We start from the raw sequence: 13647 nt of genomic DNA on the forward strand, positions 1-13647 counted from the left end.
TAAAAGTGCAAAAGTGTTAGGATCAAGTAAAAATGTTTTTGAAAGTATAAGTACTAAGTAAAGAAATAAGAAGATTTTATAAAACTGTTCATAAAAGTAAATTGACCAAGTAAAGAAAAAACAGTGCATAGAGACGAAGTAAAAATAAAATAGAAAATACAAGAATCTCGGCATAGATTAAACTTTTTTTAAAAAGAAGGCAATTGTTTAAAAATGAATAAAGTCTACAACAAAGGGTAATCCTTCTTTTATTTAAACTAGTGTCGCTTTACGTGTTTCATACGTGTCTCGTAGTGTGACTCGTCCAAGAGTGATAACTATATTTATTTATGAATTAGGATAATTATTTTTATATTTATTTAATAATTATTTCTATAATTAAAAATTATATGTAAGTTTAAAATATTAAATAATAATTAAAATGCTAGTTAATGAGGAATAATCTATCCTATTTATAGAGAATATAAATAAAAATATCGAATAATAATTAAAATAGTAATGTTAGAAGTAGTTTACTTAGTTAGAATTTTAAATATTTAAATAATAATTAAATATTTAAAGTCGTTTATTTTAGTTAATACTCTAAACTATTATTTTAACATATGTAGTTTATTTTAATGGCTTAATGCTTTAAAATACCCTGACCTTTCTTTTCCTTTTCAATCCTACCATGACGTTGAAAATTTGTCAATTTTATCCCATTTTATATTTTTTATTTCAATTGTACCCTGAAATATAAAATTAACCTTTATTTACTTGACAAAAGTTCAAAAAAATTCTTCAAAAATGGTAAATTTAATATAAAAAATTAATCTAATGCAAAAAGGATCAATTTAGAGAATTTTTGCCAAATAAAAAAAAAGTCAATTTTATGCTTTAGGGTACAACTGAAAGAAAAAATATAAAATAGGGTAAAATTGACTGATTTGCAACGTCAGGCTAGGATTGAAAAGGGAATGAAAGGTTAGGGTTTTTTTAAGACATTAGACCTATTTTAATTAGTACTCTAAATCTAATTAATTATCTTCATTATTTTTAAACTAATAATTATATATTATAAAATATAAAGGTCATTAACATAACAATTCTATAATCGACCTATATAAAAATAAATTCTTTATATATGACTACTGGTTTAGTATATTTATTATGGAATTATGTTTTTTGTTTCTCTGTATATTTTAAATTTTACCATACAATGATACAAACCAACCATGCCCAGCAAGCTCGTGAGCCAATTTGTATCCTAAAATTAAAAAATTTGATAATTTAATTAATTTAAGGATGAAAATATTAAAAACAAAATACATAAATGATTAATATTAATATTTTATCAGAATATAGGTTAAAAATGAAGGACTAATTTAAACTTTTTTTAAAAGAAAATAGGTCAATTCAACTCATTAGGGTAGAGATGAAACATAAAAATGGAAAATAGGGTACAATTGAAATTTTTTCTGGGTCATGGTATAAATGAAAAAAAGTTATAAGGTGAGTGGTTTTTAAGAAATTAGGCCTTTAATCAAAATCATTTCGGACTGATCCTTGTCGAGTGAGCTCATTTATTTTTATCTTACTAAATAGAAGATATGGCGAGTTGAGACCGATATATTTTTAGCAAAATCTATCTTAAGGTTTTTGTATTTTCACTTTCTTTTTACTTCGTCCCCAAAAGTTTTATTTCTTTACTTGATCCTTATACTTTCGAAACAGTTTAACAAAATTCCTATTTTAATAAAAGCGCAGAAGAGTGGTGCACTTTTCAAGACCAAGTAAAACCGTTTTCGAAAGTGTAAAGACTAAATAATGAAATAGAAAGATTTCATAAAACTATTCTCGAAAGTACAGAGACCAAGTGAAAATAAAAATGTGTATGGACGAAATAAAGAAATAAAAAATACATGAATCTTAGGATAGGCTAAACTTTTTTTTTCTGCCATGGAATTGCACTAATCCATGATTCAGCCTGATTGAGAAAGATCTTTTATTTTTTTTATCATTAAATTAAACTCATCATGAGTCTAGTCTGGTTGATCTAAGTTATTCATTCTCTATCGTCAAATCATACTCATTAAGGGTATTGTTTTTCCTAAAAATAGATTTTTTGGTGGGTTTGAGTACATAATGCATGTTTAATATATTGATAAGGCTAGTATAAAACAAGACACATTGAGTTTACCATAAGGACTAATTAAAAAGTAATGAGCTACAAAAATTCAAAAGACATTTAATAGTTATATGCAAGGCTGAGTCAACCGTCATGATTCATGCATTCAAATGAATTCATAAACAATGAGTTTTGTACAATGTTCAAGATTAAAATTTTATGTGTTTTGAACTTTTTTTATTTATCAATATGTCACCATCATCACATGAAACATTATAAACACTTTATTTTAAGGTTTTGAAAGAAAAATTTGAGGAATTTATGTATCTTTCATTTTTCTAAAATTTTAACTAAGTTCGTGTATTCTTATAGAACCCATTTACTTATAAAAGGTTTGATTAGTTTTTATGGGATGTTGAGGATGAAATAAATTGTTGGATATGCATAAAACTCCAATTCTGATTTTTATTTATATTAGGATTTTAATTAGTGAAGTATTTGATAGAAGGATAACTTTATTATCATTGACTAATTAGGAAGTATAAATCCAATTAGGATTAATACTCCTAATACCATATAGATTAATCATTCCATGTATATAGCTTACCTTATTCACCTTTTAGAGTGCAGCAAAACCGAACACACAATGTAGACATTGATGTAAATAAGGGAAAAATGGGGTGTGTGGGGTATGGGAAATAAAAATTAATCCTAACCCTTTCGGGTTACTTCTTTTAAAGAGTTAAACACTTTGTGGGTTTTTCTTCTAAAGACATATTTACTAGAGATGTTCTCTATTTTGTGATTTTCCATCAATTTTGTACTCCTTTTGATGATTAGTGGATGACTCGATTCTTTCGTCCGTGGATGTACGCTTTAAATGCTGAACCATGTAAATCTCTTTTGTTATTTTATTATTTTATTATTTTGCTATATTATTGTTTGTTGATCAAATCCATAATTAAATACCTACTGAATGGTTTCGATTCCGCTGCGCATACCGATCTGGTCAAGAACTGGTCACGACAATTGGTACCAAAGATTCAATAATCGGTATCAATGTTTCAACATAAATAGTTTGATAGAGCAAGGATATTCATATTGTCTAACTAGTGATAAAATAATGACTTAACCCATCCTCAGATTTCTTTACTTTTCATTTTTTGTTTACTTGGTCCCCACTCTACTTTGCTTCTTTAGTTAGTCCTTATACTTTTCACTTTTTGTTTACTTGATCGAAACCAACTCGGGCACACCAACTAATGAAGCCGAAGATGATCTTGATATAGTGGCCGACTTTCTTGCCGATGCTGGGAATGACTTTTTACCTGAAGATGATCCAGTGTGTGATGATGGAATAATTGATCCCAAGATAGGTGATGGTAACGGGTCGGGTGGTGACCCGGTAATTATGGATGAGTCCCCCCTTACTCCAATCTCTGAACAATATCCTTTTTAATTTCAAGCTAAGTACATTGCATGGGTTTTTATGGTTTGACCATGTGCGGGCCTAAATTTTCTTGTTTATTGCATATTTTGTGTATATTTAAACGTCGGCTTTGGTTTTTCCTGGATAGTTTGTCTATCTAATGTTCATCTCTCATCTTCCTAGTTTTTTATTTACTTCAATTGAATGAAGGTTGGTTCACCCCTATGATTAAGGTATTAGGCTTATATCAAAACCTTAGGTCGGTATCAAGGCATTAGCCATGTGTCATAGCATTAGACTGATATAAAGGCATTGGTCTTGTGTCATGAAATTTGGCCGATATAAAGGCATTAGGCCGATATCAAGGCATTAGGATGTGTCACGATATTAGGCTGGTATCAAGACACTATGCCTGTGTCACGACATTAGGCCGGTATCAAGGCACTAGATCTATGTCACGACATTAGGCCGATATCAAGGCACTAGATCTGTGTCACGACATTAGGCCGGTATCAAGGCACTAAGACTGTGTCACGATATTAAACCGATATCAAGTCACTAGGCCTGTGTCACGACATTAGTCAGAGGTCACGGTATTAGGCCGGTATCAAGGAATTAGGTCTGTGTCACGAAATTATGTTAGTATCTAGTTTACAATACATTCACTTTTGTTTTTAACCTTTTCTTTTAGTCATAAGGGAAAAAATTATGTTTGAATTTTACAAGGATAATAATCCAACCATAAGGGGAAAAACCCCTAAACCTCATTACAAACAGTTCATTGATAATACTTGCATAGAACTTGGGTGTTCCAAGTTCTGGAAATTCTTGTCCCAACATGTGCACCAATGTGTACGCTCCTCCTTTGTCAACTCTTTCACACCGTACGGCCCTTTCCAGTTGGCACCAAGCTTTCCAACTTAGGCTTCTCATTTACCTATATCAGTCCTTCTCCTTACCAAATCTTATATCTGGAAATTCAATGGTTTAACACTTTTGTCGTGATATTTAGTCATTCTTTGCTGATTAGCTTTGAATTGGATTGAAGCTTGCTCTCTTAGTTCTTGCAACCAATCTAGGCATAGTCGGTGATTCTTTTCATTTTTGGCCTCATCATAGAATTTAAATCTCCAGGTAGAGATCCCGATTTCTACTGGGATCATAGCTTCACAACCATAGGTCATCGAATAAGGCGTCTCTGCCATTTCGGCCCTAGGTTTGGTTCGATAAGATCATAACATACTATTTAGCTCTTCAACCAATCTCCCTTTAGCGCTGTCTAGTTTGGTTTTAAGCCATTTTAAAATGGTTCAATTGGCGACCTCCGTCATTCCGTTTCTCTAGGGGCGAGTCATCGAGGTGAATCACAAATCTATATAAAGATATGAATAGAATTTCCAAAACTCATGGAAATCGAACTGTTTTCCATTATCCATGATTATAACTCGAGGCATTCCAAACTAACATCTTATCTCTCGGAAGAAAAATCTTTTATCCGGGCTTCCTTGATGGTCGAAACGGCTTCCACTTCGACCCATTTTGTAAAGTGATCCACTACAACTATTAAAAACGTTCTTTGCCGAGTTACCATTGTGAAGGGACCTAAAATGCCCATCCCCCAAGTTGCAAATGGACATGGACTAGATATGAGACCCTGATCAAAGGTTGGAGCATATCTTATATTCTGGTGTGACTGCACTTTTTGCATCTTTTTACCATTTTTTTCCCTCCCTTGCCATGTTAGGCCAATAATATCTTTGTAAGCTATCTTTTAGGGTGCGATGTGAGCTCTACAAATTCCTACATGAATCTCCTTCAACATATACTCTCCTTCTTCTATTGTCAAACATCTCAACCACGGATGTCTATAAGTTTTTCGATATAACACCCCGCCTAGGAACGCATAGTGCGGGGCTTGGCATGTTATCTTGTACTCCGCTTTCTTATTTTCAGGTAAAAATCAGTGAGATATTGAGCAATGCCTTTCAACCAGTTCTCCAAATGTTGATCATGTGAAGTTGTCTCGGCCACGAAATCCATGAGGACTTCAGCCTTCAACGCAGGTTTAGATTCATATTAGATTTCAAAGCCCCCTAGTTGAACCGACCAGGTAATTAGATGCTATAATGTTTCCAGTCTTCGCAAATCTTTTCTCTGTGGTTGGTTAGTTCTTATGACAATCACATGAGCATCAAAGTATCTTCTTATTTTTTTGTAGCTGGTTTTAGGGCAAGCGCAAATTTTTCAATCTTTGGGTATCTCATTTCTGTTTCTTTTAATATTTGGATGGTATAATAGACCGATATTTGTAACCCTTTTTCTTCTCTAACTAGGCATGTATTCACTACTCTTTCGTGGCTTCCATGTACATGTGTAGAAATTCTTCGAGTTCAGGTCATCCTAGTACTGGTGGCGTACTAAGGTAAACCTTTAGCTCTTCAAAGGCCCGTTGACATTCCTTTATCCACTTAAAATTCTTGGTGCTCTGAAGTATGTTGAAGAATGGTAGGCACTTTTTAGCCGAACATGAAATGACTGGACTAAAGCAGTAACCCTTCCATTAAGCTTTTGGATCTCTTTTACCTGTAGTTTAACAACCACATATATTCCTGCCAATCCCATCAGCGGTGTGCTGACCAACTTGAGATCCATTTGAGTTCCATCCAAGCCAAGAAATAGTAGTAAGGTTAGCAAATTCACCTAACTACCGTCGTCCACAGATAATTATTTTATCCAGGTCGTCCCAATGAGTTCCGAGATGACTAACACATTTTTATGAGGGAACTCAATCCCTTTACCATCTTTCATAATTAATGTGATGTTTGGCCAAGGTCGACCTTCCAAGATAGACATGATCAATTTTTATTTCTTTTACCTCCAACATCCATACTCTGAATCTGTTGTACCCCATAAGATGGCGTTTATCACCCAAAACACCGTCAATATCTTGGCAGGTGGAGGTCCATTCCTATTTCCGCTCAATTCTAGTCTTGTGTTTCCCTATTTTTGCGCTCCTTGATTGTTCTAGACGAGTAATGCCACGAAACCTTCCAATTTACCAGAATAAACCGTTTCATTTATTCCTTTCCTCAAGTTGTTACAATCCTCGGCCTCATGGCCATGCCCATCTTAAAAAGTACAGTACTTTGTCGGATCTCCTTCTCTATAAAGCGTCCCAAATATCTAGTCATCTTGTTATGATCTTTTATCCACATCAAAATTTCCGCCATATGCATGTTTAAAGGAACATATTTTGTTCTTCTACTCTTTGGTCTCCCCAAGGACCTTGTCGGTCATTCATGTAGGTAGGTCAGCTTGATCGGTATCCTGACTGGTCACTCAACAGCTTATATTAGACTGTTTTTTCCATTGCTCGGGGGTGCATGTGTTTTTCACTAAAAACATCTCCTCCTTCCAAATATGACTTTCCTTACCTCTCCTTATCTAGGTTAATATTGTTCTAGACTTGAGCCACGAGGTTCGTATAGTTCTCCAATAGATAAGTGATTAAACTATCCCGAAAAGCTTACATACTTGTATTATCTTTCATCGCATCAATTGTGGTATCATCTATTAGATCTTCCACCATAATAGCCTTATTTTTAAACCGAGCTATAAAAGTTTACAAACTCTTTATTGGCTTTTGAAAACACATTTTAGGTCACTAGAATTCTTTTTCCTCTATATGCTCGGAGCAAAATGGGGTTTGAAAGCTAATGCCAATTCTCCGTAACTAGTTACGGAACCTTCTTTCAAGCTTTAATACCACTTCTGAGCTGCACCATTCAACGTTAAGGGGAATTTGTTTTACAAATAGAAGCCTTTGAGATGCTTTGCACCCCCGTAGTAACCTGAAAACATTTCAAATGTGTCATTGGCTCGGCTTTGCTGTCAAACTTATTAAGTGGGAGAATTTTTTTTATACTTATTTGGAAATGGCTCATCTAGGATAGCCTTTGTCAGAGGTGAGGCTCTTCCGTCCAGGTATTCAGAATGATGGGAGTACTCTGATTGAGTTGATATCCAAGTGGATTAATCATGGTTGGAATCCCAGTAAACGAGGTTATCGGGATAGAGGGAGATTGTTGTGCTAGCAAAGACTGTTGCACTTGCTGGAGAGAAATAATCTGCCCAGACAAATATTACATATATTCTTATATCTGTAAAAATGCAGGGTGAACTAATGTAGGGCTATTTGTCCCCATGACCATTGTAATGGTGGTTGCTTCCGAGGGATAACTGAGATGAGTTGGTGTGATATTGTTATGTAAGATTTATGTTTGCCAGCAGCAGAGTAAAAGGTTTTGATGACCTTGGATAACTAGGCATTAGCCAAATGAGGGAAATGCGACTAATTGCTCCTAGAGGCTTAAGAGCTTCCCACTTGAGTTGTCACTAAAGATGAGAAACAGGTACCGCTTGGAGGCAAAGCTTCTATTGGCCTTCGATCAGTTCCTACTGAGATTTCTCGCGTATTATTCCCACCGGAAGATCACGGCAAAAAAAGTATGCATTATCAATTAATGGGTCTGCATCTTCCATCTAATTTTCTCTTTTGAAGATTAAAGTAAGTAACAAAACTCAGATTATCAGAACCACAAACTCAGGGAAAACGATTCCCACAAATGGCACCATGCAATAAATATCTAAATGAGCCGAGATGATATATGAAATAATGGCAACATGCAGAGAAGCAGTAGAGGTCAGAAGGAACGTCAAAGAGGGATCTCCAGTCGGTCTCTTTAACACTGAAGTCAGATCTTTTTACTAGAGAAAGAAGACGAAGAGAATAATAGTAAAAATGGTGAAAAAGAAGCACCTTTAGGATTTCACATGAGGTGCCTTATATAGGCAGGCGTGTAATCAATTGTGCCGAGTCACCTTCTTTCTTTCTCTACTAACTTCACTGAGGTAATTCGATGTATTATTCCATTGGCATGTGTCTGATGCCCAGAGCGCGTGAGACACTTCTTGTGTTAGGGGATCTCCAGTGATTCCCTACATCTCGCCAGACATGTGTCCTTTGAATAATTATTCACGCGGACATCTTGAGAAGTAGTATTTATCTGTTCTTATCCGATTATGCAAGCTATTATTACCTAGGCAGCTTACGTCGGGGTGTTCCTATACCGACATGCTCTCTGGGATGGTACTTCATCTAGACATCTCGGTTAACGGTCTAACATTATCCATAACTAGTTTGTTGGACTTTGTGACATTTCATCTTGTTGAGGTTGCTTCGCCACTATGATGATACGTAATCAAAAACTCAAGGATGATATTGTAGACACATATTTTCCGAACTAGTAAAAAGTAATAAGGGACTGAAGCGTCTAATGATGATTTTCAGAGAAATTTTCCGGATGATGAGCTATTAATTCGTTTGTTTGAATTCCAGCAGACAGGATCAGTGCACAATTGCAAAATTAAGGGGTTAAAACGTAATTAGTTGTAAAAAGCATATAAAAATCCAAAGAAATTGTAATTTATGTCTAAGAAATTGGACTAGTTGTAATATCTTAGAAGTTTATGGGCCAATTTGCAAGTTTCACGGACTAAAGTTGACCATACTTAAATCCACAAGATCCTAGAAGCCTTTTTTAATACTTTTGGGCGCCAAAAAAGACATTTAACCATAGTTTACTTAAATTGTGAGAACTAATACGAATTAAATTGGTAAAATCCTAAAGATAACAGTAAAAGTTACCCTAATTCTAAAACTCTATCACTCCACACACTTCATCCCTGTACATCTCCAATTCTAGTTGACAGACTCCTAACATAACTTAGACTCTAGCTGACCCTAAGCTACCCCTAACCATTATAAATAGGAGCCTAGGCAGCCTAGCACAAGGTCGAAAAATTGATCAACATAAAATAAACATAAACTCTAGGAAAAGTCTAGTCTTGGCCGAACCAAACATCCCACAACACACATCACATTCAAATCCAGTCCAGAAAACAAGTTAAGACGCTTTAATCACTCAAGAACCCAGTGATGTATATCGATCTGAAGCAGGATTCGACATTCGGATCACTAAAAAACAAACCAGGGACTCAGAAAGGTACTTCCGAGGATCGAATATTCATATCTCTTATCATGTTAATGCCATGCTAATTATTATAGCTGATTTGTACATTAGGATGCATGTTTAGATTATTTTGTCTATTTTTGCCATAAATTGCTATAACTGTTAATTTTAGTGTTCTTCCCATGATGTCATGCAAAACTGATTAGAAATGTGTATTATTGATTTTAACATGTTTTATACACCATATCTAAATTTCATTCAATTCTGGTGCTTTGAATGCATGCTAGGTTCAAATTTCCATGAATGTCATGTTTTTTTGTTCTTAGTTGTATTTGTCATGATAGCCATAATATCAGCTTGGAAACTCATATTTTAAGGTGTTTAATTCAGTATTAGACATCAATGTTTTAATCCTAGTATATTATAGAATGTTTCCTTGTGCGTTTGACCTGTTTTGAGCTATTTTTGCATGTTTCCCAAACCCGAAAAATGCTCCCTGAACTAAGCCAGAACCGGAGCCGCCACCGGTTTATAGTGCCGCCCTCGCTGCCACTATGGAGTGGCACCGAGTTCCCCTGTTTCCCCTTCCTATAACCAATTCCAGATCCTTCGAACTCTTATTTGATCTTATTTGCGGGCTCGTTTGAACTCAGAATTGAGCCCTGTTTGAGCCCATAAATTTGTATTTAGTTGTAGAATTATAATATCTGTTGTAATAGGTCAAAACTAATTTATTTTGGACCTTGAAGTCCACAATAATAATCTTTCAAGCCAACCAGGCCTTGAAGCCCACATCTGACGAAACCAGCAACTTCTAGAACTTATTTCGAGTTCGTTTAAACTTGGAATCAACCGAGATTTAAACTAATGGATCTGTATCAAAGAGATAAAGAAATTCTGGTTTTTGCCCGGGTTCCAATTCCAACCACACTAACAGTCAAAACATATCGAGTGCCAGACACTCCGGTCTACAAGGTAAAAAAGTATTTATAACCTTGTATGTTTATCGCATGCATAGCGTGTATGCTGGTACTGTTTAAACGCTTTCCAAAAACATGCCAAATCCAATCATTAATAGGCTAAAGGACTAATCACGTTAACTTAGTATTCGAATCTAGCAAACCACTTAGAAATCTTAGGACTGCCATGAAAACGTAAAATAGAGGTTGTATAGGACATTCAAGATGACTTAATAGTATTAATCACACTTAGAAATCCGATATTAGACTTTATACATGTAAAAAGATCCAGACTAGCCATTATTTGATACATGATAGACATCACCGGGATTAGATGTATGCCTAGGAGTATTTGATACCTGTCTCAAATGCCAGATCGAGTCATATGCACGTCTTGATTGGGTCCCTTTACTGCTTTCACCTGTGTTTAATTTCCAGCAAATTATACCATGAATTGCATGAATGTTTAGATGAGACACAAACAAATATGTCCAGTAGATAAAACGTAATTGATAAGTCAAGTACACGAGTTTCGGTAAAATATCCACAAACCCAGTCTTTAACTCCATCGTACAATATTCTCACCCATAACCGAGTGAGGTTATCCAGTCGGTAGATTAGGCATTTCCTAACTGTGTTAGGTGGCAACTCCATATTTTCTCAAACCTTTCCAAAATAAAGGTCTGCCATAAGTCTAGGCGAGCGGCCCTCGAACCCTGCTATTTTTACGGATACTATTTGATTTTAAATTAAGAGGGATGCTAGAGTGAAATATCATATGTGAAAGGTGTCATAGTTACCAACTCTAAAAATTTCTCATATTCAAAGTTAAATAGAAATTCACAGACATTTAGATGTAGCATAATAATCTCTAACAACACAAACTCTATATTTTAGGCTCTATTAGCCATGTAAAATCCTTGTTGCATTTGTTTCTTATCTATCCTCTTGAACAAACAATCTTATTTTGTTTTCCTTTCATTTAATTCGGCCTGGATATAATCTAACTCTCATCCTAATGCTTACAATATAATTATTGAATTTTTTCACGATTTAGATAACTTAGGGGATGATATTTTTTTTTTGCTTTATCCTGTGTAACATGACTACTACTCAAATCCAATACCAAAGTTAACGAGTTGAAGACTACTTATGCATCTACTGAGGTGAAGCTTGTTATGTTTGCATAATGAGATGAAGGCTGTTGATGCACCTATTGAATTTAAGCTTGTTATGTCGTGGACTTGTTTCCATATCTGTACACACACTGCGTGTGGTTGGAGTTATTGATAGAAACAGTTATTTCTCTGTATTAGCACTAAGAACCAATATAAGATGGTCATTGCTCATTAATTTATTAGTTCTGTATTTCTACAAACATAATTAATAAAGTTTATTTTCTTTCATGGATCTCTGATATGGTATCATAAAAAGTTATGAGAAAACAACTGATTTTTTTTTTTAAAAAAAGAGTAATAATAATCATGATCTAATTCTTTAACATAGATTTTAGCGTTTAACCTTATCTATAAAAATTTACTATTTAGATAAGCAATAAACGTTGAGCAAATCTTACGTATCTAATGAATAATAAATCATTTGAGTTTTGTCAGTGAAAAATTCAGAAGTGGCTTAGCTTAAATATAAATATCCTTTATTTTTTCAAGTATGCTATAAATGAATGACATATAAGGTAATTTATTGATCATTAAATCTAATGGTAAATAAAAGGATAAATCATATTATTTTAACTTGATTTCATTTTTTTATTAACTTATACGAGCTTATGACCATCACTAATTTCGTCGAGATAGTTATGATAATAATTTTTCTTAATTAAGAATTGATATTAATGAAAAACAGTGATAAAATATCCCAAAAGTTTAATTGTATAGATCTGCATAAATCAATATGTTTTTTATTTTGGAAAAAAACAAAACAGAGATTTATTACTAATTTATAACAAATACTACTTTTAAAAACAAAACCGGTGACCAAACCAGTGAGGCCATCAGTTTTCAGTTCAACCGATTTAACTAGTTTTATAAGTTTAAAAAAAATAAGAAAGATTTTGGTTCAACCTCTAGGTCACCGGTTCAAATCCGACTTTTTATTGGTTCGATCCGGTCCAATTCGGTTTAACCGTAAGTACTAGTCTTTTACAGTGTTAAATCGGACCACTAACTAGTTCTCGGTTTAACTGGTTTGACCGGATAGTCTGATCTGATTTTTAAGTACTGTTCAAAACAACAACAATAATAACTCAAGTAAAGAAAACTACTAGCTGCTAAAAGTAGAACCTGGCCCTAGCACTTACAAACCAAGCTAAAAAGCATTCGAGCTATAAAGCAACAAATTAACCAAACCAAACAGCAAAAGAAGCATATTACAACTTTTGCAAATTACAAATACCGACAAAGATAGGAGATCCAGGAGTAACATAATTAAACTTAGCTAAGATAGTTATCTTGATTCTGCTAATAATGCTAGCCATAAGATTCTTATGGGAGAAGATTTTGCTATTGTGAGCTTTCCAAATATGATGAATAATTGCAGTCAATATATTCCAACTAAAAGCATCTTTATAATTCTTACTAGCAGCTATTCTATAGAACAAGCTAATTAACCTCCTTCAGATTTTGACAATGACAAGGCAGTTGCAAATAGGCAGGATTTTGTTCTAAATACTTCTGGACATAGGAAAACCATAACAGATATGCCCAACAGATTCAACTTTATTGCCTCACTTCGGGGTTTCATTGGTAATACGCCGTCTATGATTCCTAAATCCTCTCACACCAACGCAAGAGTTGAAGGGTACACCTTGACAAAAAACACAGTGATCTTCATCAATAAACCCCCCCCTCCCCACACACACACCTTTTAAGTCCATTTTTAGTTTTCAGCCTATTCTTCATAATGATCAAGAGAATAAAGTTTTGTCTGGGCACAAAGTTCTTGCCTCAAACCACTCTAACCAATGCACCTATTTAGAATGAAGTATGTAAATTTCCATTTTCTTGGCTATTGTTGCTAACCACCTTCAAGGAAGGGATCAAAATTTCTTCTGATATAACTCCAAGCTTCTTCAATTTTCGCATCAACAGAGTTAGGAAGGAT

Source organism: Mercurialis annua, linkage group LG2 (assembly GCF_937616625.2).
Source record: "Mercurialis annua linkage group LG2, ddMerAnnu1.2, whole genome shotgun sequence".
In the NCBI taxonomy this organism is placed as follows: Eukaryota; Viridiplantae; Streptophyta; class Magnoliopsida; order Malpighiales; family Euphorbiaceae; genus Mercurialis; species Mercurialis annua.